This window comes from Macaca thibetana, chromosome 2 (assembly GCF_024542745.1).
Source record: "Macaca thibetana thibetana isolate TM-01 chromosome 2, ASM2454274v1, whole genome shotgun sequence".
NCBI classification, from domain to species: Eukaryota; Metazoa; Chordata; class Mammalia; order Primates; family Cercopithecidae; genus Macaca; species Macaca thibetana.
In genome coordinates this window covers 77,183,671-77,208,255 of record NC_065579.1, presented here as the reverse complement: position 1 = coordinate 77,208,255, position 24,585 = coordinate 77,183,671, and the positions used below count along the sequence as shown (strand labels likewise).

The 24,585-nt window shown below is 36.1% G+C and overlaps 1 protein-coding gene across 17 annotated transcripts in view; it reads right to left on the bottom strand.

Moving 5' to 3' along the window:
* NLGN1 (neuroligin 1) overlaps positions 1-24,585 on the bottom strand; it is a 907,062-nt gene that overhangs the window by 717,692 nt on the left and 164,785 nt on the right. For 2 of the 17 annotated variants that reach the window (XM_050780073.1, XM_050780074.1), the window contains exon 1: positions 13,944-16,102. The exons of 12 other annotated variants lie outside the window; for them this stretch is intronic. The gene's annotated coding sequence lies outside the window, so the exon portion shown is untranslated. Of the gene's footprint in view, positions 1-13,943; positions 16,104-24,585 lie in introns of those variants that run through there. 3 more of the 17 variants (XM_050780083.1, XM_050780088.1, XM_050780082.1) reach the window with 2 other exon arrangements.

Sequence of the window (24,585 nt, the reverse complement as noted above, 5' to 3'; positions counted from 1 at the left end):
TCCCACAGTGGAAAGAATGTTCAGTAGACACTGTGCTGCTCACACTTCCTGAGAGCACCTTCACATTTTAATGACTGGTTTCTGCCAGTATACAAAGGCCTGGCCTCCTTTTCTCAATACAGAATAATCAGAGGGGCTACTTCAGCCCCAAAGCTCCCTATGAAAATGGGGAGAGGGAGGAGTTGGTTGAGATTCTCTTACTCCCTTACAGGAATTGTTCCCAATGGCACATCCCAGGAAACTTCTTGTAGACAAACCTTCATCTCAAAGTCTTAATTTTTCCTTTGGAAGCCTGACTTATGACAGAAAGAAAAGTCAAGCTTTTTTTTGAGGAAGGCACAGTCTAGTTTGCCCAGAACGCAGAGTAAATGAGGATGAGCATTGGATAAGATTGAGATGGCAGGCTACAGCCAAATCAAGCAAGCCCTTCATTAAGAGGCTAAAGGGTTTGGATTTTATTCTCTAGATGATGAAAAGCCATTACACATTCCTAGCAGAAGGAAAGTATTATCAAATTCATTCACAAGAAAATTAAACCGGCAGCATTTTGGGACAGAGATCTCTAAAGCAGTGTGTTCATACCCCACCACAAGATGACTAGATAAGTGAACTAAATGGTTGAATTTCTATTTGCCATTTTTTATATAAAACAAAAAGAGAAAGCAATTAAAGTTTGCTAATATGAATATATGACCTAACACCAGTGTCATCACATGGCTATTGATGCACATAGCACTTACAGTGTTCTTGGGAAGGTAGATTGGTCTGTAGTGCAGCTGGTTAACCACCAGCAGCACTTTGTTATTGTCCATTGTTCAGTTTCAATGTGCAGTGATGCATTAAAGTTTACATCATTGGATAAATAGATTTATACATTTGTGTCAAGTTGTAATTAAAGTAACCCTTAAAAACAAACTACTGGATTAAGTTTTTATCAAATATCAATGAAAGGGAGTACTAGAAATACAATCATAAATAAAGAACTGTAAAAAGGCAAAATGAAATTTCTACTTTTAGGACAAGCTCTTCTTCAGCTATATCACAAGATTAAAAATAATGGCCATCTAATCAGATATAATAACAAATCAGAAAAATGTTTGAAAACCTCAAGAAGATAACTTGAAGTGTGAATGAATGCCCATTTTATTCGTTGTGAACTGTGTCCTAAAAAATCTCTGTGCCTTAAGATATTAGTGAATAATGCAACGAAGTCATCAGTATTTATAAGACATTTTAAAACACTGTTAATTTTATCTTTCTTATCTTCTTAGTGCCTATTTTTGTGTATATTTCATGATCTGGTGATAGAAATATTTATCAAATATATATATGTATATTCATACATAAATTTTATTAAATATATATGTATATTCCTACATACATTTTTGATAACCAAACCATATTTTTTACTAAAAAATAACATATATGTATATATGTATACATTTTTCACCTTTAGCAAAAATATGGTTTGGTTATGAAACGCACAGACTAGATACAAAGGTGTGGGAATCGTTACCTTTGTGAATGAACTGGTGCAAAAGAAACCTGAGAGAGTCTTAATTCCAGGTTCAGTTTGAAATATCAGCTGTTTTCATCCACAATTACGTGAAAATGGCAACAAAAACAACTACTATTGTAGGTCACCTTCTACTTGCCAATCACTGTCCAAAACACTTTACATAGTTCATATTACTTAGCCTTCACAACAGATTTATAAGCCAAGCCCTCTTATTTGAGGTGAGAAAAAGAAGGGTGAAAGTGGTCAGATAACTCTCTGAAGGCCACAATGCCAGGAAAAGGCAGATCCAAGAAACAAATCCAAGACTGCCTAACTCCAAAGAACATGTCCTGAACCTTTGTGACACAGGAGTTTGTGCGCTGCACCTCAGTGAGACCAATTCAATAAAGTCCTATGCTCAGGTTGAGGAACTGAGGAGGGTGAAACACATAGAATATCAACAGAAGCAAAATAAAAAGGCTGCTCATCCGCTTGCTGGGATTAGTTAATAGTCATAATTTGCAGCAGCCCCAAAGAGTGTGGTATTGAAACTTTTTTCCAGGAACATTCCACAGCCTGGGGCAGAGAGTAAATGATAGAAGTCAGGGTTGGGGATAAGGAAGGAAAAAATGGTAGAACAGCAAAGAGCAAAGGTTACAAGAAATGGTAATCCTAATGTAGAACAGATCAACTAAATCTAAAATAGAGTTAAGCAGTACTAGAAGGACACGAAGGGGAAAAATATAAGACAATTAAAACCAAGGCCAAAAAGGGTTTACTCTGAGATGAGAATATCAAAGTTCAAGATCTTGATCATGGAGAAGTTCCAAGGGATGCCAGGACCCATGTCATGGCCATATTAACATAAGGCTATTGAGAACTAAAGTGATGACAAGTTTATTCTGCCATGAGCATCATTTAATAATAACTGGATTAATGACAAGCACCAAATGAGTAAGTACTGGGGCTAAACATTGAGCTAACTGCATCATCTCCTTTATTGTCTCTAAGTACCATGAGGTACAGATCATTATCATCTTCTTGTAACAGATAATTAAATTGAAGTCAGAAACACAAAGCCACAGTAACATCCTTCAATAAAACAAGAGCACATTTTATGGATGCAGCAAGCTTCAAGAAATAGAAAGTGACACGCAGAAGAATTAACACTCTCTAAAGACAAATGCTGCCTCCTTCTTAATTTTGCCCAGAACCTCCTTCTGGGAGAAATTGTGGGCAGCCCTCAATAGTTTTCCAGAGTTGCATGAAATTTCCCATTTCTCTGCAGAGTATACAAATGGTTCTATTTGTTCCCTTTCCCCTTGGGCTACTTCCACACTAAATGTACCTCTCCAATAACGATAAAAAAAAAGAGAGAGAAAATAGAATGTGAATGAGAAAAGGCCAACTAAAACTTAAATTAATTGGAGAAAAAATTTTACCAATAAAATACTTTTTCTTTAAATAACAAGGAGTGAAACATGAGCACATGGTAAAAGTTATACCTGGTAGCAAACTAATTTTGCAAATAAACAATACTAATGTAAGGTAACACACATGATACAGTTTGGCTCTGTGTACCCACCCAAATCTCATATTGAATTGAACTCCCATAATTCCCACTTGTTGTGGGACAGACCCAGTGGGAGATAATTTGAATCATGGGGGTGGTTTCCCACATACTGTTCTCATGGTAGTGAATAAGTCTTATGAGATCTGATGGTCTTATCAGGAGTTTCTGCTTTTGCATCTTCCTCATTTTCTCCTGCCACCACCATGTAAGAAGTGCCTTTCACCTCCTGCAACGGTTCTGAGGATTCCCCAGCCATGTGGAACTGTAAGTCCAATTAAACCCCTTTCTCTTCCCAGTCTCTGATATGTCTTTATCAGCAGCATGAAAATGAACTAACACAATAAAATGGTACCAGTAGGGTGGGGGCACTGCTGAAAAGATACCCAAAAATGTGGAAGCAGCTTTGGAACTAGGTAACAGGCAGAGGTTGAAACAGTTTGGAGGGCTCAGAAGAAGACAGAAAAATGTTGGAAAGTTTGGAACTTCCTAGAGACTTGTTGAATGATTTTGACAAAAATACTGATAATGATATGGACCATAAAATCTAGTCTGAGGTGGTCTCAGATGGAGATGAGAAACTTGTTGGGAACTGGAGAAAAGTTGACTCTTCTTATGTTTTAGCAAAGATACTGGTGGCATTTTGTTTCTGCCCTGGAGATTTGTGGAACTTTGAACTTGAGAGAGATGATTTAGGGTATCAGACAGAAGAAATTTCTAAGCAGCAAAGCATTCAAGAGGTGACTTGGGTGCTGTTAAAGGCATTCCATTTTTTAAGAGAAGCAGAGCATAAAGGTTCAGAAAATTTGCAGTCTGACAATGCCATAGAAAAGAAAAACCCATTTTCTGAGGAGAAATTCAAGCCAGCTGCAGAAATTTGCATAAGTAACAAGGAGCCAAATGTTAATCCCCAGGACAATGGTTAAAATGTCTCCAGGGCATGTCTAAGGTCGCGGTCTTCACAGCAGCCCCTCCCATCACAGGCTTGGAGGCCTAGGAGGAAAATACGGTTTTGTGGGCCAGGCTCAGGGTCCCTGTGCTGTGTGCAATCTACAGACTTGGTTCTCTGTGTCCCAGCTACTCTAGCCATGACTAAAAGAGGCCAAGTTACAGTTCAGCCCATGGCTTCAGAAGGTGCAAGCCCCAAGCCTTGGCAGTTTCCACATGGTGTTGAGCCTGTGGTTGCACAGAAGTGAATAATTAAGGTTTGGGAACCTCCACCTAGATTTCAGAAGATGCATGGAAATGCCTGGATGCCCAGGCAGAAGTTTGCTGGAGCAGCAGGGAGCTCATGGAGAACCTCTGCTAGGGCAGTGTGGAAGGAAAATGTGGGATCAGAGCCCCCACACAAAGTCCCTATTGGGGCAACATCTAGTGGATCTGTGAGAAGAGGGCCACCTTCCTCCAGACCCCAGAATGGTAGATCCACCAACAGCTTACACCATTCACCTGAAAAAGCCACAGACACTTAATGCCAGTCCATGAAAGCAGCTGGGAGGGAGGTTGGACCCCGCAAAGCCACAGGGGTGGAGCTGCCCAAGACCATGGGAACCCACCCCTTGCATCAGCGTGACCTGGATGTGAGACCTGGAGTCAAAGGACATTATTTTGGAGGTTTAAGATTTGACTGCCCTGCTGGATTTTGGAATTGTGTGGGGCCTGTAGCCCCTTTGTTTTGGCCAGTTTCTCTCATTTGGAATCGCTGTATCTACTCATTACCTGTGCCCACTTTGAATCTAGGAAGTAACTAGCTTGCTTTTGATTTTACGGACTCAGCTGGAAGGGGCTTGCCTTTTCTCAGATGAGACTTTGGACTATGGACTTTTGGGTTAATTATGGAATGAATTGAGACTTTTGGGGACTGTTGGGAAGGCATGATTGGTTTTGAAATGTGAGGACATGAGATTTGGAGGGGCCAGGGGCAGAATGATATGGGCTCTATGTCCCCACCCAACTCTCATCTTGAATTGTATTCCCATAATTCCTATGTGTTGTGGGGGGACCCAGTGGGAGATAATTTGAATCATAGGGGTGGTTCCCCCACGCTATTCTCGTGGTTGTGAATAAGTCTCATGAGATCTGATGGTTTAATCAGGGGTTTCTGCTTTTGCATCTTCCTCATTTTCTCTTGCTGCCACCGTGTAAGAAGTGCCTTTCATCTCCCACCATGATTCTGAGGCCTCCCTAGCCATGTGAAACTCTAAGTCCAATTAAACCTCTTTTTCTTCCCAGTCTTGAGTGTGTCTTTATCAGCAGGATGAAAATGGACTAATACAGCACAGCACTGGAAGCAGCGCTCAGTTAATTGGGCTCAACTTGTTCACCAAGATTGTTCGTCCTGGAGAATGCTTTCCCCATCAATTTTCTTCTGAAGGGACCACAGCTAGTACCTTTCAAGGCCTGGGTCAAAAGTCAGTAAGACTTCCTTCCCTAGTCCTTCAAGTCATAAAAATACTCCCTTCTCTTACCTCTCAAAACATTTATTACATTTTTTTGCAACTAAACACACAGTACTTTTTTCCACAGTAATTTGTAATCTCAGTTTCCATTTTCATTCGCATATTTGGCAAATAATTAATACTAGGCATTGGAGAGGACAACATGAACAGGAGAGGAATAGTGCTAATATTCATGAATACAAAAAAGTAATTATTGGGTAATAGGCTTAGTACCTGGGTGATGATATAACCTGTACAACAAACCCCCATGACATGACTTTACCTATATAATAAATCTGCACATGTACCTTTGAATCAAAAATAATTGTTTTAAAAAGATGGAAGTTCAATGGGGGAAGATAGACTTTAAGTAAGTCTATTACACAGACAGCTATCTAGTAATAAACACTATACCAAGAAGGATAATGCCAGGTATTTTGAGGGGAGATTTAAGAATATGGAATTGGAATGATGATCTTCCTGAAGAATTAATCTGGAAACTGGGGTCTGAGATTGAGTAGGAGTTGGCAATTGAAAACCAAGGTATAGAATGTGCCAGAAGTAACAGGAAACCTAAATGCTGTGGAGGTTGGGGCTTTCCAAAGAAATCACTGTGAACTGAGAGAAGGGTAGCCCATCAGACTGGAGAGGAGAAAGGATGTGACAACTCAAGAATTTGCTGGCCATTTTAGGAGTGTGAGATCTTATCCAAAGTATGATGAGAATCATTATAATCATACAAATGACTTGATCAGATTGCCCTTACACTTTGAGAGTGGAGGCTGTGTCTTTTGAATTGTTGGTTTTTAACAACCAGCCCCAGAACAATGCATTACATTGTAAGTCCTCAGAAAATATTTCTTGAATGAATGACCCATTAATTCATTATACTATTTTTCATCAATTAACACAACCCTCAGATTGTATTTATCCATCTGTGATGCTTGACCTCTGTGAAGGCATTAGCTTAATTAAACTTGTAGCCAGGGAGAATGAAACATAGAAGAGGTGGAAACAGGTTACAGTACAATGGAAATTTCTCATCATGTAGGAGTGTGCACAGATATCCATACAGACTGGCAGCTAATTCCATTATTGTGTGGCAAAAAAGAAAATAAAGTAAGATTCTAAGATGCCATAATAGCTTTTCTGACAACAAAAAGAGGAAAAGATTAAGGTGACAGCATTGTCTTCTGCATTACACAACTGAGTATTTCTGCTATAACCTTCATTACAACTAATGGCTAAATATTAGACAGATTCTTATTTTGTTATTCTGAAGAGAAGGGGGGCTGAAAAAATTAACATTAACTGTATAAGTTTTACTTTCTATTTATTCTGAAACTATTTTCAGGTGTAATCTCCAAATATTAATTGTTACATCTAGAATCTACTTAGGAAGCCCGACTTCCAAATGAACAGGAAGACGAAGGGGGCAAGAGGGGCAAAAATCAATGAGACTGAGTGTTTTTCAAAAGTCATGGGCAACAGTTTTAATGTATATGTAAAATACCACAGGATACATTTTTAAAACCAATTGATGACCCTGTGATCCCACAGAAGAAAATGAATAATCACTCAAGAGCTCAGAAGAGACAGCCTGGTAGAGCTGATTACTTCCCTTGATATTAAGTTGATGCTTTTGTCTGGAAGGGGCCACCTTTGGGTCACAAGTCATTGCTTCCAGAAGCAACTTAATTATGCCTGCTAGTATCTTTATAGAGAAGTTAACACAACCTAAGAAGAGTGCTACATTCTCAACTCACTCTTTAAGCTTATTTTTGTTTGTAGTGAGTTGCTGATGCCTGGGAAGAGTGGAAAATTGCCATTCCTGGTTCCCTGCTTAATTAAAGTCCAGTTTAAAAAATCCCTTGTTGCCAGAGAATAGCTGTGATTTTGGCAGGGCCAGTGCTAAGTTTGAGTATGGTCCTGTGCCAGGGTGTGTCAATCTTGACCCCTTGGAGGATGATCAGCAGAGAGAGGGTAGTTAAACCTTTGTGTCCATTCAGTCCCAGGCTTTTGCTGGAATTGGCAAATAGTGTAGTGACTATTGTTTAAGGAGTAGTTGTCTACTAGGAACTGGACTAAGACCACCAACTCCTTTCACATAAGGCATTAAACAGCAATAATGGCTTCCTGTCACTTCTGACCTGGCTTAGAGCTCAACCAGTGATCCAAAGGAGAAAGAATATCACACTAGCAATCTTCTTTATATATCTACATCGTTTTCTCCCTTCATATAAAAGTTGCATTAGTACTAATAAAAATAACAAAATTCAAAACAATGCCCTGTTCATAGGCCATTTGTGTAACACAAATAGTATATCAATATATTAATGTATAGAATAGAATATTAACAAGAATTTAATATACTCATGGAACATAAGTTGCCAAATAAAGTCACCATTTAAATTCAAATTTTATAATAGGGAAAATGGGATCATAAAGTTTTACAAATGAAAAAAGATCTTAAGTAATGATGAAAATCCTCAACAGTTATATTTTAAATCTTACTGTCTTATTGTTCATGTTCTACCTGTTTGAAATAACTTTTAGTAATTCCAGCATTCTCTGAGATATCACATTTTCTTCATGGAAGAAAATAACTCTAATGCACCTTCAGTAAATTATAACAACATAAATAATCCTAATACACTTGTAAGTCTTGATCAAATAATTTATCAAAGTGAAGTATATAAACTCCATATGAAATCACTAAAAAGCTTCAATTACTCTGTCTTTAATTAATGTTCAATTTTTGAATAGAATCATTCCTACCTTTGGAATTTTGTATGTTATTTAAAAATATTTGTCAATTCAAATAATTACTGGTTATACATTTTTTAAAAAGCAAAAATGAAGATCCCAGGCATTCATTACATAAAGAGGTTACATGTTTAGTTACTAACATCCAAGGCTAGAACATGAGTCGATTTTCATTTATTCATTGAATAAACACTTATTGATCTTCAGTTATGTACCAGGTACTGTTCTAGGTGATGAAGAGAAATACACTCAGCTCCGAACAAACCAGACAAAAATCCCCTACTACGGTGGAGGTTATACAGACTACTAGTACAGTATTCCTTCAAAACAAAAAACATTTTCCCTCTTAGATGTTGTTATTAAAGACCATGGCATGAAATATAGGGACTTTTGGCATCAATCTTGTAGTAACATATGTATTAGAACACTTGGCACAGTTAAACAGGTAATGAAACTGGCGACTTTTTCTACCCATAAGAAAAAGAATAGATAGTACTGTCACTTGTGTGTAAAGTGTTGGACAGTAAGTAATACAGATTTAAATTAGAAATGACAGATGCACTGACTTGAAACATAATGGTTGCTGAAGTGAACTTTTATTCCTTTTAGCTCTATAGTTAACTATGAAATTGCTCAAGTTTTATTTTCAAGGTGTGACTATTGTGACAACCATTGGTCAACGTTCTATGCTGTAATCACTTTTTCTGGTCAGTTCTGTCATGGAAGTGGTGGTTGTCATATGGAAAAAACTTATACCAATGATAATCTCAACTTGGATTTTATCAAATCAATATTACTTGATTACACGTTTGAACTTGTTGATCTTCCAAGCATAGAAAGTATTCCATATGACAATATGAGAGTATTCATTGTGACTATTTTTTAGAAAGCACCGACAATGTTCAATTCATTTTCAAACACTACAAGTAACCTCTTTTCTTCTCCTGTAGATCCACGATTCATCGGGTGTGTCAGGGAAGAAAAAAGAATCATTATGGTTACACAAAACTGATGACAAACTTTGGTATAAAAAACAGTATATCAGTTGGATGTTTCCCAATAGGCAGTTGTTGAGAACCATATATATACAAAAAGACTTTCATATCATTGCCTGATTATTTACTCTTTTTAGAAAGTGTCTGTGTTATTTCAATACAGGCAAAATATAAGAAAATCATATTCTAACAAAATATTTGCCCAAAATTCAATCTCCTCTCCAACTTCTGCTTTTGCTCCGCACACACTGCCACTCCCAAATAAAAAATAAATAAAAGTAAGGAAGCAAACACATTAGTCTATTTTCTAAATTATGCAAAACATAAACAGAATTATAGGTAGAGGAAAGTTGATGACTATGCAGTTCTATTAATGAAGCACCAACTATAGCACCTCCAAAGAGATAGCATGGGCCTCAGCAGGTAGCTCTAATTGTAGGCATATGTAGCATTAGAAAAGTAGGCCACAGAAAAAGAAAAAGTTACTGTATGGCCTGTCACAAGTGAATTAATATCATGTACATAAAGTGTGGCTGGATACACAGTGAAAATACTAAAGTAAAATTTCTATACAAACCAGGAGAAAGTAAAAAAAGTACATATTCTTCTGTTTCATAAGTTAAATCAAAGTTTGTCCACTTAAAGCTAAGTCCTAAGATGTCAACTGCATTAGGTAGGTCTAGTCTCAGGCTGGAACTTAATTTCCTGTGATATATCACTGTGGTTTTTGAATTCACATCTGTAGTAGTAACCTAACTTGCATTTGTTCCAAAATGAATTTCATGCTCAACTTGTTTTTCTTAATTAAACTTCCTTTAGCAGTCCCTAATATGTGTATTATTAAAACTCATTAGTCCCACTCACAATTGCCTGTCATTTTTTTGACTACACATTCATATATTGAAGTGCTGTGTTGCTATATATAGGAAGAAAATTAAATAATAAATATGAAGACTTGAACGTTTTATGAGTGTCAGGATGAGAGAGTGCCGGCAAGGCCCATAAGGTTTCACACAAAAGAGGCATTACTGCTAAAGCTAACATGCTGACACATCTCTGATCTATAAAGTCTGCAGTAATGGCAGCAGTAAAGCGTTTTGCCATTGACTAGAATTTCTCTTACATGTAACAGAAATAGGCACAGAAGAGATTATACTGACTGTTATAAAAAGAATTCATATAAAAATGCCCCAAAAGTTTAATGTCTAATAATTTCAAATGCCTGGAATGATTCACTAGTTTTCCCTGACTTCACTTAAGCTTTGAGTTGACAGTCATTCTCTATCACACAGGTTAGCTACCAAATGGCTGTGGGGTTTTTTGTTTGTTTGATTTTACTTTGTTTGGGGGATGACTCCTGAAGGCAGAGATTATTCAGATCATTTTATACCAACATAGTAATGTTTGATATTATCAACATTATCTCATTAATAATAGAACAAAAGTGACCAAGCAAATGTGTTACTATTAAGGAATCATTTTTCTTAGAAACAGTTGGGAATGTTGCTATCCCACAGGATTATATGGTTAGCTACCTCATGATGTTTTAAATTATCTCTTAAAAAGCAATAAAAACCTTAGATTCATCATGAGTGTTCACAAATTTGATATTTTTCAAAGGTTGGCAAATTTAATACGTCAAAAACTTGAATTTTAAATTAATTGAAAGTTGATTTTTGTTCTTTTTTATTTCTCAATAAAGCAAAAGAGTTGGAAGATTTGCACTTGGAAGTGTCATGTGTTAAATTTCAACAAGTCATTTAAAAATAATTGCCCTTATCACTTTGTTTCTAATTAAGAGTGTGTTGCTAACTTCTTTTTAATGTAAAATAATATTTAATGTAGTTAATCATCTCAAAATCATAGAAAGAATCTATAGCAAATGTGTTAGCTTTTTGTGAATGTTAGGCCAGTTACAACACATAAAAGGTTTTTGAGGGAGAGGTGCAGCTGTCAAGCAAAACTCCAGTGAAAGAAACATCAGTTTTTCCATAGTGATAAGCTTAGGGGAATCCAGTGTTATTTCTTGTCACTTATATCAGAAACTGTGCTTGCAAATTTCCAGGGCTAATTGAGAGCTTCCATCTCTTCACCCCAAACTACCACATTTTGTGTTACTCTGATAGAATATTCACAACTCATCAAGTCTACCATGTTCTTTTTAATAATTATGACCAAAACTATGTATCAGGTAAGATAGAGCTAAATGTAAATAATTTTCTCAGTGAACTCCTCAGGTTTTTCAATAGTTCTTAGAACAATCCGCTCTATTAGGGAGAGCATTTATCTAACTGGGTACCTTGCTCTTTGTTTACTGGCCACAACTTTAAAAAAATTTTTGGTGTGTATTTTGTATATACTTATTTCCATTGTTATTGGTTTTCCAAAGTGGATTTACTACCTACAATGTTTACCAAAGTTTTGTGTATGTACTGCTTGTAGAAACAAAGGATACAGCCCCTCCCAAGTAGATTATAACAAAGAGTAGTTCACGTTCTCCCTTTTCATTTTAACTGACAAAAGAGAACATAACAAGGGAGTAGAAAGGATTGTTTATTCTGACAGAAACATATTTTCCAGGCACTACAAAGGCACATTAAGTCAAGTCTTCCATTTTAACACTGTGGCACAAGCAATGACTACTGATTTAATGGTTTTGGAATATGCAAATCAACTTTGAAAAGGACCTTCTTTTTCATGTTTCACATTATCCATCTATTTTTCTATCAACAGCCATATTCTCTATTAGCTTAAAAAGAGAAATTCCAACCCACTTACCACTCACCGTCATTACTTATTTGCTATTACCACTTAAAGTTATTTGCTAGCTCTCTTTTAAAAATCTGTTTAAACTTTGAAAAATATTTTAAAAACTATTAGACAGTTTGACTGGGATCAGTGGCTAGACTGTGCCAGTACACAGAACGTCCATTCTTCTGCTTTCAGCCTGCACAAGAACCACGTGACTTATAGCAGAGTAAAAAGAGACTAACCTAGCTTCTCCGATATCTCCTTAAAACTAACAATTGGGTTTGGAGAAACTATTTATTATTATTTCTATAATCTCTAAATAATCTTACACGATGCCTACTGAAATAGGAAATATCTACCTTTTCTACTTAAGAATTCCTGGGAGACAAAAGTTTTACATTTTGCTATTTCATCTTTAAAAAACAAATCTCACATGCATGCTTCAAAATTAGATTTCAGATGCACACATACACACATCAATCCAGGGAGAAAGTCTGGTGAGACTAATCTTTCAATAGCCAGAATGTCACATGTAACTGGAATTCCTGAAAAAAGTACTAGAGAATGAGTGTGCTTCAGATGACATTGAAGAGTTGCCTTTTGGTGAGTTCACACATAACAGACTTCAGTGGTAAAACCACAAAGGTACCTGCATACACTTCATAATCTGTAAACCAGAAATCCCTGAAAAAAGGTAACACTTTTCTTCTAAAGATTAAATCGTACAAAATGTATGTTTTATCTTTTATCTATCTCCACTTTATTACAACGCATTCGAATGTCTAAAAGTTTAAAATTAAACGAATTGGCGTTAAATTAAAAAAGAAAGCCAACTAAAATTGTGATGTTGAAGTCTCAGATTCGTTAGCCTACTGAACACATTTATATACATCCCTCAAATAAATCAGTTCTTTGTATGCAATTGTTCTGAAGCTACGTGGACTCCAAAATGAGTTCAGAATAATATGCTTTTCTGGGTTCCAAAGCAACTTTTAGTTGCCTGAGTCAATTCATATTCACTCATTTGAGTGATTAATTATAGCTGCTGAAATTGATTTCCTTCTGCAAATAAAGATGAGTTTTTCTTGGGAGCTACAAAAGTCTTTTTAAAAAGAAAAAAATCCCTGAATTAAGCTGCAAGAAAATGTCTGGGAACGCGCGCGCACCGCTCAGTTGGAAAGAAAAGCCAGTAAGTGGCGAGGCAGGCAGGTCAGGGATGCATCAGAAACGCAGCCCTCTGCCTGGCGCACTGGCTAGCCTGGGCCCTCGGCAAAAAGCCTGCAACGTTTTCCTGGGCTGCACCAACTCGAAGAAAGTTACCTCGGACTTGTATTATGGAAAGTCCTGCAAGCGAATTACAAGATAACATGTGTGGCCAGTCACCCACTTCTACTGTCTCTATACGGTGCAGTGACCCTGTAACTCTTTAGTGTCTGGCTGAGAGAAGTGGGAAGCGGGAAGCGGTAGGAAGAGAGGGGTGGGGGAGGAGACAACATGAAAACAGCCAATTCCCACTCCAAAATATCCCCCTAGAAGCCACGACAGCCGCCGAAACGGCGGCCGAAGCACCAGCGATTTCTACTTGGGCTTTTCCGCTCTACATGCAGGTTGTCCAAGGCACCGCCGCCTCCTCTCCTTAAAGTAGTGCTAGGAGAAAGCACTGGATCTGGGAAGCATCTCCCAACTGAGAGATTTTCAATGCAAAGTTGAGAGCTTGGAGAGCTGCTTGGCTCCCCCACCGACGCCACAAAAATAAGGTTTTTAGCTCGATCTAGGTAGCTCCCTAGCGATCCTCCGGGGATGCGCGAGGTGGCTTTACATTCCCCTTTCTCTTCCCGTTTCACAGGCACCGCGTCCGCATCACCTTCCGCGCAGTGGCACAAAACCCTGTCAGCCCCCTCCCAATAAAAGAGCCACAAACTTACCCTCAGCAAGATAAATCCACAGAGGGAGACCCCTCATCTTTCCCCGGTCCCTTTGCAGTGATTCAAGGAGACCGTTTCTGCAACACTTCGCCGTCAAATTCAAATTCAAGCTGAAATGGTCAAAGTATTTACCAGTTTCTAGACGCTTTTTTGAAATCTCAAGCACCCAGTAATTCTTGTTTCAGGATTCACGACGCTTCCTTTTCTCTCTCTTTTTTTTTTTTTTTTTTTTTTTCCTTTAAGCATCCGCAACCCCAGTTTTGCCCCCCCTCCCTCCTTTTTTATTCACCCACGGACACTTCCAAAACGTGTCGATTGATCCTTTTTTCTCTCCAGATGCAACCACGATCCAGAATCCTGGGGACCCAAAGCCACCTCCATGTAAATCCGACCATCAGGAAAGAAATACAAATGATCAAACAACGTTACTTCTTTAGGCTGCAATCAGATAATCCTACTAATCCAATAGATTTATCTCGATTGGAAATTGACCTCAAAAATGAATTCCCGGTGCTGATGTCCACAAGAACAATTTCATAACCCTGTTCGGATGATTGAAAAAAACTCTGGTTTCTTTCTTTCTTTCTTTTTTAAAAAATCGTTTTTGGATTCTGGGTGCACTCCTTGCAAAAAAAAAAAAAAAAAAAAAAAAAAAAAAAAAAAAAATGCCGAGGACCCTGTTTTTACCCTAATACAGGTTTCTACTCCAAATCGGTGCAGGATGAAAAATGGTACAAAGATACCCCTAGTGGCTCCAGGCGATATTGCAGGGATCTCACTTTTTTTTCCCATCCCCTCTCCTCACTTTTTTTTTTTTTTTTTTTTTGCCCCTTCAGATAACTGACTACTGTAGTAGTTAAAGAAGGTTGAACTGCAATTAACATGAATAGTATATGACTGCTTGAATACAGCATCTGATGTTTCTTTGTTTTATGTTTAAAGACTGAATCTTCTGTGCTTCTGTCTCCTCTGGATTCTTTTTTTTTTTTTTTTCCTACAACATTTTCCCCAATGGCAGTTAGTAGCTAAAATGCCAATTTGAGGCAACTCGGTGATTTCAAAGCAACTGTATTTGTTTCCTGAATAACTATCGATCTAGAAGAAGCCTCAATCATCCTGATATGCTGCTTTTAAAAAACATTTAAAATTTTATTTCCTTTGAAGGACTATGATTGTGTGTGTGTGTGTGTGTGTGTGTGTGTGTGTGTGTGTGTATTCTTAGACAATTTCTTCTTATTTTGGACTTTTAGTGTTCATTCAGCAAAGCAAGTGATAGTTCCTGTACGCCTGTGGTCACAGAGCAAGGCCTAAGAGTCATTACATAGGCCTCAATGTTGCTTACCTGAATGCTTTGAAATTCAATGACCTCAAGATTAACCCTAGCATTTCGGACAGACTCCAGAGAGAGTCAATGCAAGGAATTTCAGGACTTTGTTTTCTCAAGCACTCTAATCACACTTTGAGGGCTTGAAACACAAATTGGGCCTAGTAAACTAGAGAAGTTGAATTCTCTTTCATGGTGAGGGGTTCTGTAGCTGCAAGGAGTCCAAGGTATTCTTTAAATGACTAAATAATTAAGCCTTTTTAGTGTACAAGGTGTTAAGGAGTCAAAAGACCTTTCTTCTACCACTGGTGTTGCTATTAATTGGCCATGTGACTTTGAGCCATCACTTTTTGGCCCACAGTTAATTTTTCTATTAACACTAAGGGGTAAACTGACATAAATCAACAAATATACATGTTCCTGGATGGGAGAATCAATATGGTAAATTAACCTATAGAACTAATGTAATTATTAATAAAATCTACTACAACTTTTTTGTGGAACCTGAAAAGTTAATTCTAAAATGCGTTTGCAAGGGCAAAGGGTAAGAAATTATCAATACAATCTGAAGAGCAAGGTTCAAGAAGTTCCCATACGAACTATTAAGGCTTAACATAAAATAACAGTAACTGAGGCAGTGCAGATTTGGTTCAGGGCTAGAAACTAGTCCAATGGAACAGAATAGAAAGTCCAGAAAAATATTCATGCATTTATGGAAACTTGATAAATAACTGGTGACATTAGAAAACACTGAGGGAAGATGACATATTCAGACATTGAATTAGCCACATGAAAAAATGATAATACAAGATTGCAACTTCACATGTATGTATGTTAAGGTGGGTTAAAGAACTAAAGATGCTGAGCAAAATTTTACAACATTTAGAGGGAAATCACTTTGTGATTTTGGATAGATGAGAACAGAAGGGTTTACTAAACAAGATAAAAAAACCAAAGTCCATAAAGAAATTATGTTAAATTTGATATATTAAAATAAAACAATTATATACATCCAATTTACACTCATAAAAGATATTTGCAATGCATATATCCAAAGAAGGATTATAATCCAAAGTACATAAAGGGTCTTATAAAAGATAAAAAATATGATAGGAAAGAATGGGTTAAGGAAATGAATAGTTCATTGAAAGAGCAAGATTCTCAATGTCCAATAAGCATCTGAAAAAGGTCCTCAGTCTCCCTAGTTATTAGAGAAATGAAATTCAAAATAATGAAATTTTGTTTCCCAGTCATGAAATTGGCAGAAATTCACAAGTCCAGCAAAACTTAATATTGATGAAAATGAAGAAATTATGGAGAGTATATGATAGTACAAGTTCAGAGAGCAGTTTATCAATAGTTGAACATTCTTATATCCTATAATCCAGTTTTTCCACTCCTAGAACTATTCATTCCAGAATTATTTGAAACAGAAAAAAACAGTAGGAGGGAGAAATCATCTAAACACCTTTAGATAAATAACTGGACAAAATATTTATAGAATATTCATATACTGCAATAGCAGAAACGGTAACAAGAAAAATGAATATGACCTTAGCTCTTTGAGTTGATATACATTAATCTCAAAAAATATAATGTGGAGCAACAACAACAACAACAAAGGATGTCGTGGAAAGATGTTTATAGAATGATGCTATTTGTATATAAAATTCAAAAACATGCAAAATAATTACATCTATTGTATTTGATCAGATACACTTATAGAGCAACCTATATCAGCAGGCATGATAATTATAAACATGGTATTCAGGGTAGAGGTTACTGTGGGGAGGGTGCCAAGTAAGTGAAATTGGAAAGGCATCACCAGAAGCTTCAACTGTATCTATAGTGCTCTATTTATCAGCCTGAATCTTGAGTACACAGGTGTCTACAATATTACTATATAAATTGTTTATATGCTTTAAATATTTTATTAAAATTAAAGATTTAGACTACATGATTTCCGTGAATCTTTACCATATTATAAAATTTTCTCATTAAAAAATGTGTATGTGGAAAAAATTATGAAATTTCAATATTTCATAATGTGCTTTTTATATGGAGATTTAAAAAAAAAAATCTGTACTACTGAATATTTCTAAGAAGTGTAAATGGAATGGTGTTTATTTATTTCTATAACTGATAATAGAAATCCTAGCTAGGAAGCACAAATTACCACCTAAATGGGAAAATGTGGTTGAAATTGAAAATATATATATATATAATCCTCAGCTAGCTCTTTCTTGTATTTTCCTTTGATCTCACAAATAATAACGGGGCCTTTGAAATTGTGAAACAGTCAATCAACTGATTGATTATGTTCAGTCTGAGCAGTTAACTATAAACTACCAAAGCCAGTGCAGCCATAAGCTGAAATTACAACATGAAAGAAAATTCACCCAGAATATTAAAATATGTATGTGAATTCAAATAAGAAGACTTTGTTGATATGAAATATGAAGGCTGGAAATCTCATTTCACAATCACTAGGCATTATATTTCATAATCCATGCAAAAGAGATACCAAATGTTAGAAAAGAATTTTTTTTTTTTTTTTTTTTTTTTTTTGGTGAAATGGAGTCTCGCCCTGTCACCCAGGCTGGAGTGCAGTGGCGCGATCTCGGCTCATTGCAAGCTCCACCTCCCGGGTTCACGCCAGTCTCCTGCCTCAGCCTCCTGAGAAGCTGGGACTACAGGCGTCCGCCACCACGCCAGGCTCATTTTTTGTATTTTTAGTAGAGACGGGGTTTCACCGTGTTAGCCAGGATGGTCTGCATCTCCTGACCTCATGATCCGCCCGCTTTGGCCTCCCAAGAAAATACATTTTTTATAACTCAGTTGAGCAGTTAATACTATTCCATGCACCCTGGACTCAGGAAAAATGCTTGAGTTAATTGTCAAACAATCAACTTTCAACTATTCTGAATAGATTTCCTGGAAATAACCAAAACAGATTTGTGATGAGGAAATAGTGGTATGCCAATTTGGGGAGAAGCAGCAGATGTACCATTATATTTCTGAAATTTGGAGAGGTTGACATTCTTTCAGCAACCACTTGTTGAATACCTCCTGTATACTGGGCATAATCCAAAGTATATCATAGAAGAGTTGATTTTAAAACAGCCAACCACCACAAACCCTTAGTTTCCCATTGATGATTGATTTGTTGATTGTAAATGGCTATTACTATTATAAATTAATATTTCAGCATCCATACTGAACAAGTATTAGATATTAATATAGAACTGAAGGTTCATTTTTCAGTGTATTTAAGTGTAAACTGGGTTGACAGAGTAAGGTAGTTAATGAAGGAAGAGGAGTAAAAGGAGGAGAAGTGAAAGGAGAAGGAGGGATAGAGGAAAGGTGTTTGAGGATAAAAATGTGAATCGAATTCATTTATCTCCCTGGTGATTTACTGACAGGATAGAAACATATTTAATATTTGTATCCCTCATGATACAAATTATTAGTAAATGACTGACTTAATAGGTCAAACAATAAAACTAGTTGCTATATGAAGAGAATAAACTCTCTAATGAAGCGAATCTCTTCATTAGATGGGCCTGCTAATTTCTTCAGAAAACGAAATCAATACAAGAGGGAAGTAAGAATTAGTATGAACAATAATAATGGAAATAAAAGTCAAGATTGGCAAACCCGAGCACTCTAGGGCATTCCAATTTTACCGTGTTATTAAAATTTCAGCTCTCATAAAAAACATGTTAGAATTACATATCTTATTTTGGTTTCTATACCAAATAGAAAATGATGGATTGATTAATACCAAATGGATAATGTGAGGAAATAGCATGGTATTCGTAACAAGTAGATGAGCAAGTATTTCATTGTTGCTTTTAGTACAAAAGAGTTATTTTGGGAAAAGGATTTTTTGTTTTTTTGATAAATGATATAAATGTACATCTTTTATGACCAGGTCAAATCAATTCAGTTCTGGCTTTTGATAAATGTTTTAGGATGTTGTGAAAGATTGCAGGTCAGTGTCTGAAAAAGAAGAAATTACCTAAATATTTCATGTATCCCATAAACATATATACCTACTACATACTGACAATAATTTTTTAAAGATAATTTTTAAAATTCTGAAGCTGGAAATAAAATGAAACAGAATTGTAAAGCAAGTCTGGAGGAAAAAAATCCTCTACTATCTTCAGAACTCCCCTGATGGAACCTCATATTATACGCTCAAGACTTGAATCTAAATGAACGGCAATTGGGAATTATGAAAGAAAAAAAATAAAAAGTGTTGCAACATTGTAAGTTCTAACTACTGCAAAAGTGACTGTTTACAAAGACGTTCTTTCTACTGGGAAGAATCTACTCCCACAAGACTGCTTAATTAGAAGAGACGACTTAAAATGCTTGACTGGTACTGACTATATTTCAGATACGTATTGGAGGAACACATCTACCTGGATGCTGAATATACCAGATGTATCTTTATATTCCATAGAATACAGACTGGTAATGGAAGCTAAGGAAGTGATGAGCAAGACTAGACATTTTGTTTGTATATTTATTTAATTATCTTGAGACCTGGTCTCACTGTATTGCCCTGGCTGGAGTGCAGAGGCACGATCACGGTTCACTGCGGCCTCAAACTCCCTGGGCTCAGGTGATCCTCCCATGTCAGCCTCCTGAATAGCTGAGAATACAGATGCCATGCCATCAAACCACGCTAATTTTTGTATTTTTTTCTAGAGACAAGGTTTCGCTATGCTGCCCAGGCTAGCCTTGAACTCCTGAGCTCAAGTAATAAGCCCACATTGGCTGTGCTGGGATTACAGGCATAGCCACTGTGACTAGCCAAGACTAGATATTTTAGCATGAGACTGCCACTTTTGAAATGGGGCTTTTTCATCAATGTTGGTTAGAGATGCTAAAAGATATTTACAGAGGGACTCTTAAAAGGGTTTAAATCAGAAATAAATCCAGATTTTTCAAAACAAACTTAAATAATTTTGACGTGTTAAAAACTTTCCAATAATGGTGCCATTATGCTAATAATTAAGATTGTTTTCTTTTAGAAAGAGGTCTTTTTTACATCTGTAATTTGTACATTTATTTAATTGGTAAAATTGAAAAATATAGAAATTTCCAATTTCAAAGGTTTTAGCTAATAATAGCATAATGCAATATTTTGCAGAATATTTTCTTCATATTTGAATGTATATTTGTGACGTAGTATTCACGCTGATGCTCTAATAACCTCTGAGCAGGTTCTCTTGATATTTTGGTGGCTTTTAATTCCATAGTACCATGATTGATTTTGGCATGGCAATGTAGTTTAGAATGAGTTAAATTGTATAAAATTATCTTAGATATTTAAGTATTGAAAAAACACAATCAGGAAACCATCTTATTAAATATCATCTATTAATGTTTATTGTAAAATATTAGTTTATTTGAGTCTATGTTTCCAATATTAGCACAATATACTATAAAATTTGACCTAATAGGATGGGAAACCACATGAAAATTAATATTCCATAGTTCAAGATGAAAAGAGAAATTTTTACTTATATCTCAGTGGCATTGACATCTCATTGACTTCACAGACAAGAGTTGGGTATTCTATTTTTGGATAGGATTTTATGCTAATTACATAATTAAACTTGAACACCAGCCTGAATTTTCATTATTGTTCAATTAGCAACTTAATGAGCATCTTCTACCTGTCCCAAAATATTTAGTTCCATGATTTCCAAAATATTAAATAAAGGAACCCTTAAAATGACCTTCTCCTTCTCCTCCTCCTCCTCCTCCTCCTCCTCCTTCTCCTTCTTTTTTAGATGGAGTCTCGATCTGTCACCCAGGCTGGAGTGCAGTGGCCAGATCTTGGCTCACTGCAAGCTCCACCTCCCGGGTTCATGCCATTCTCCAGCCTCAGCCTCCCAAGTAGCTGGGACTATAGGCGCCCGCCACCACACTCGGCTACTTTTTTTGTATTTTTAGCAGAGACAGGGTTTCACAGTGTTAGCCAGGATGGTCTTGGTCTCCTGACCTCGTGATCCACCTGCCTCGGCCTCCCAAAGTGCTGGGATTACAGGCATGAACCACCACACCCAGCCTAAAATGATATCTTCTAAAGGAATGGTTATTTCTCTGTCTTCTTGTCTCTCTGTCTCTATCTGTCTATCTATCTATCTATCTATCTATCTATCTATCTATCTATCTATCTATCTATACATTAATCTGTTCCTTTAGTTAATCTTTGATTACTTACAAGAAACTGAAAAAATACATCACAAGTTTTTCAAAAATGATATATTTTTCTAAGATCATTTGTGTTTGGTTTTAGAGTTTGCTTTTGCTTGTATGTGAATAAAATTATTTCTGATGACCTAGAAACAAACAGTAGAATGATTTAATTAAACAGAATGACATAACTATGTTACATTCAATGCATAAGAAATTGTTCAATCTTCCAACCATCATAAAATTCATGACTCTCAGCCTTTTCTTGTGTCCTCTTCTCTAAAAGTTTCCCAAATCTTCCCTAGTGATAAACAAGCTAACAAATGGTGGATTTGTTACAAAAAAAAATTAATTTTTGACCCTTTATTTATAAATCGTACTAGGAGGAAGGGAGAGAAGGAAAGCAGGACATGGTAATATTTCAGACATAGTTGTTTACAAAGATTAAGCAGAAAAGGTAATGTCAAAATAGTTCAAAGCATGATTTGTTATGTCACAAAATAGATAAGACTATGAGGATATATGGTTTATGTGTTAACAGAAAGTATACTCATTATATGATGGAATGAGAATATAATTCTTGGCTTATGTGTAATACATTAAACCAACTCGCAATTCACATCCTCGTCATTCATAAGTCTGGTGAAGCTACAAGAAATACCTTGTAGCTGAAATTCATCTTACAAGGGCTCAAAATAATCATTAAAACAACTAGAGTATATTTGAACAGTGGCCCAAAGAACTACACTTTTAAAGTTCCTTCATAGACTCACAGACTCCTTTCACTAAACAGAAAAAGTCCAAGAAGATAAGTGACTTAACTAAGATCACATCGAGGTCAGCAGCATCACCCAGATGAGAAGCCATTGTGCCATGCCACACCTGACTTGATGTTTCTTATGATTATTTTTTGGTGTTACAGTTTCGTTGATCTTAAAATACAGGACCACAACCAAAATTTAAAAAATGAAATTAACAAATCAAGAAAGAATATCATTAAATATACTTAATATGGTAATTGGAATAATACCCTCCACCCCTCCCATAGATGTATTAATTCCTGGAATCTGTGCATATGCCACTTTACATGGCAAAAGGGACTTTGCAAATGTGATTAAATTGAGGATCTTGAGATGGAGAGATTATTCTGGGTTACCTAGATGGGTACTAAATAATCACAAGGGTTTTTATTAGAGGAAGGCAGAGGGTCAGGGGTCAGAATCAGAGTAAGAGATGTGATAACAGAAACAGAGAAGAGAGAGAAAGAGTCAGAGAGATTTGAAGATGCTACACTCTTGGCTTAGAAGACAAAAGAAGGGGCTACAAGCCAGGGTAAGCAGGTAGTCTCTAGGCAAGAAAATGGAATTTTTTCTAGAACCTCCAAAAAGAACACAGCCTTTGACAATCATTTTTGATTTCTGACATCCTAAACTATAAGATAATAAATTTGTGTTGTTTTAAGCCACTAAATTTGAGGGAATTTGTTATAGCTGCAATAGGAAACTAATATACTTAATTACAAATATTAAATTAAAAATATTAAAAATATTCTGGGAACAATCAGTTCTGTCCATAGAAACATAATGTGAACCACATAGGCAATTTTAAATTTCCTAGCATCCACATGAAAAAATGAAGAATCAAGTTAAATTAAATTTAATACTTTATTATATTTAGCCCAATATGTCAAAATATTATCATGTCAACATATAATCAATATGAAAGACTATTATTGAGAAATTTAATTGTTTTCACATAAATATATTCAAAATCCAATGTGTATATTATATTTAGAGCACATCTCAACTTGGAATAATTCCTTTTCAATAGCTCAATAGCCACATATGGCTAGTGACTACCATAAAGAATAGTGTGGCTTTAGATTATAAGAAACAAGTTAAAAAGAAAATTTTACATATTATTCCATATCATTCTAAACCTGTGTCACAATCTAGATAAAGAATCACAAAGGCTTCTATAAATTATCAGGATGGTTTTATAGGCAAGTTTCTGATAACTTTGTATTTGAGAATTATATTTAAAAAGAAAGATCAGAAAAGAAACAAAAGTTAAAAAGAACATGAAAGAAGAGAATGATTACCTAATGATACTCAGTTGACTGGAGTTTGTAAAAATGCCAGCAATAATAGGAAGAAATTTATCTGGCATTTTTAGAAGAAAATGATAGCCAAGGATAGGATAAGAATAACATTGCTTGGGACCAACTACATAATATGAGCAAATGACCAAGAGAAAAGCAAAACTATTAAATCTCAGCTCCAATGGTGTTTGAACTGGAAAAGAATATGATGGTGAGGAAATAAGAAAACCTGAAGGTAACTTAAATTTGTTTTAAGATTTCAGGTACAAATCTGTTACCTAATTTAGAATACCAAAAGTATGTGAAGAAGTGTTCTTGGAACTAATATCTATTATTTTTAAGTCACCACGAAAAAGTGCCATGAAAATTAACTGTCCTAGTCTTCAAACAAGATTCCAGAAACTGAAGTTTACCAATCTTGGCATTAACTAAAATTCTAAACCTGATGCTCATACGTGTTTGCTAAGTGTAAAGTCATCATAACTTTTGTTGTTGTTTGTTTGCTTAGAATTACTGGAGCTGGGTGCAGTGGCTCACACCTATAATCCTAGGGCTTTGGGAGGCCAAGGCCTTTGAAGCCGGAATTTGAGACCAGCCTTGGCAATATAGTGAGACTCAAATTTTTTACAAAATAGCCTGGCATGGCAGCGTGAGACTGTGGTTCTAGCAACTCGAGAGACTGAGGTGAGAAGTTCACACAAGTCCAGGAGTTGGAGGCTGTAGTGAGTCATGGTTGTGCCACTACACTCTAGCCTAGGTCACAGAGTGAGATCCTGTCTTTGTTTTTTAAATAATTATTGGAGTGGCAGATCAAATGTGTCATTTGCATTGTTTATCTTAACTGCATCCAAGGGCTTTTACAAAAGTCACCCATAATTTTCTTATGGACAAAGCTATGACATATAGTCTAAATGATGGTGTAGTTGAATAAATCCTTTAAATGTTGAACAATCATTCTATTGTAGTATTCAATATATGTTCTCTCATGTTATCGTCTCTAT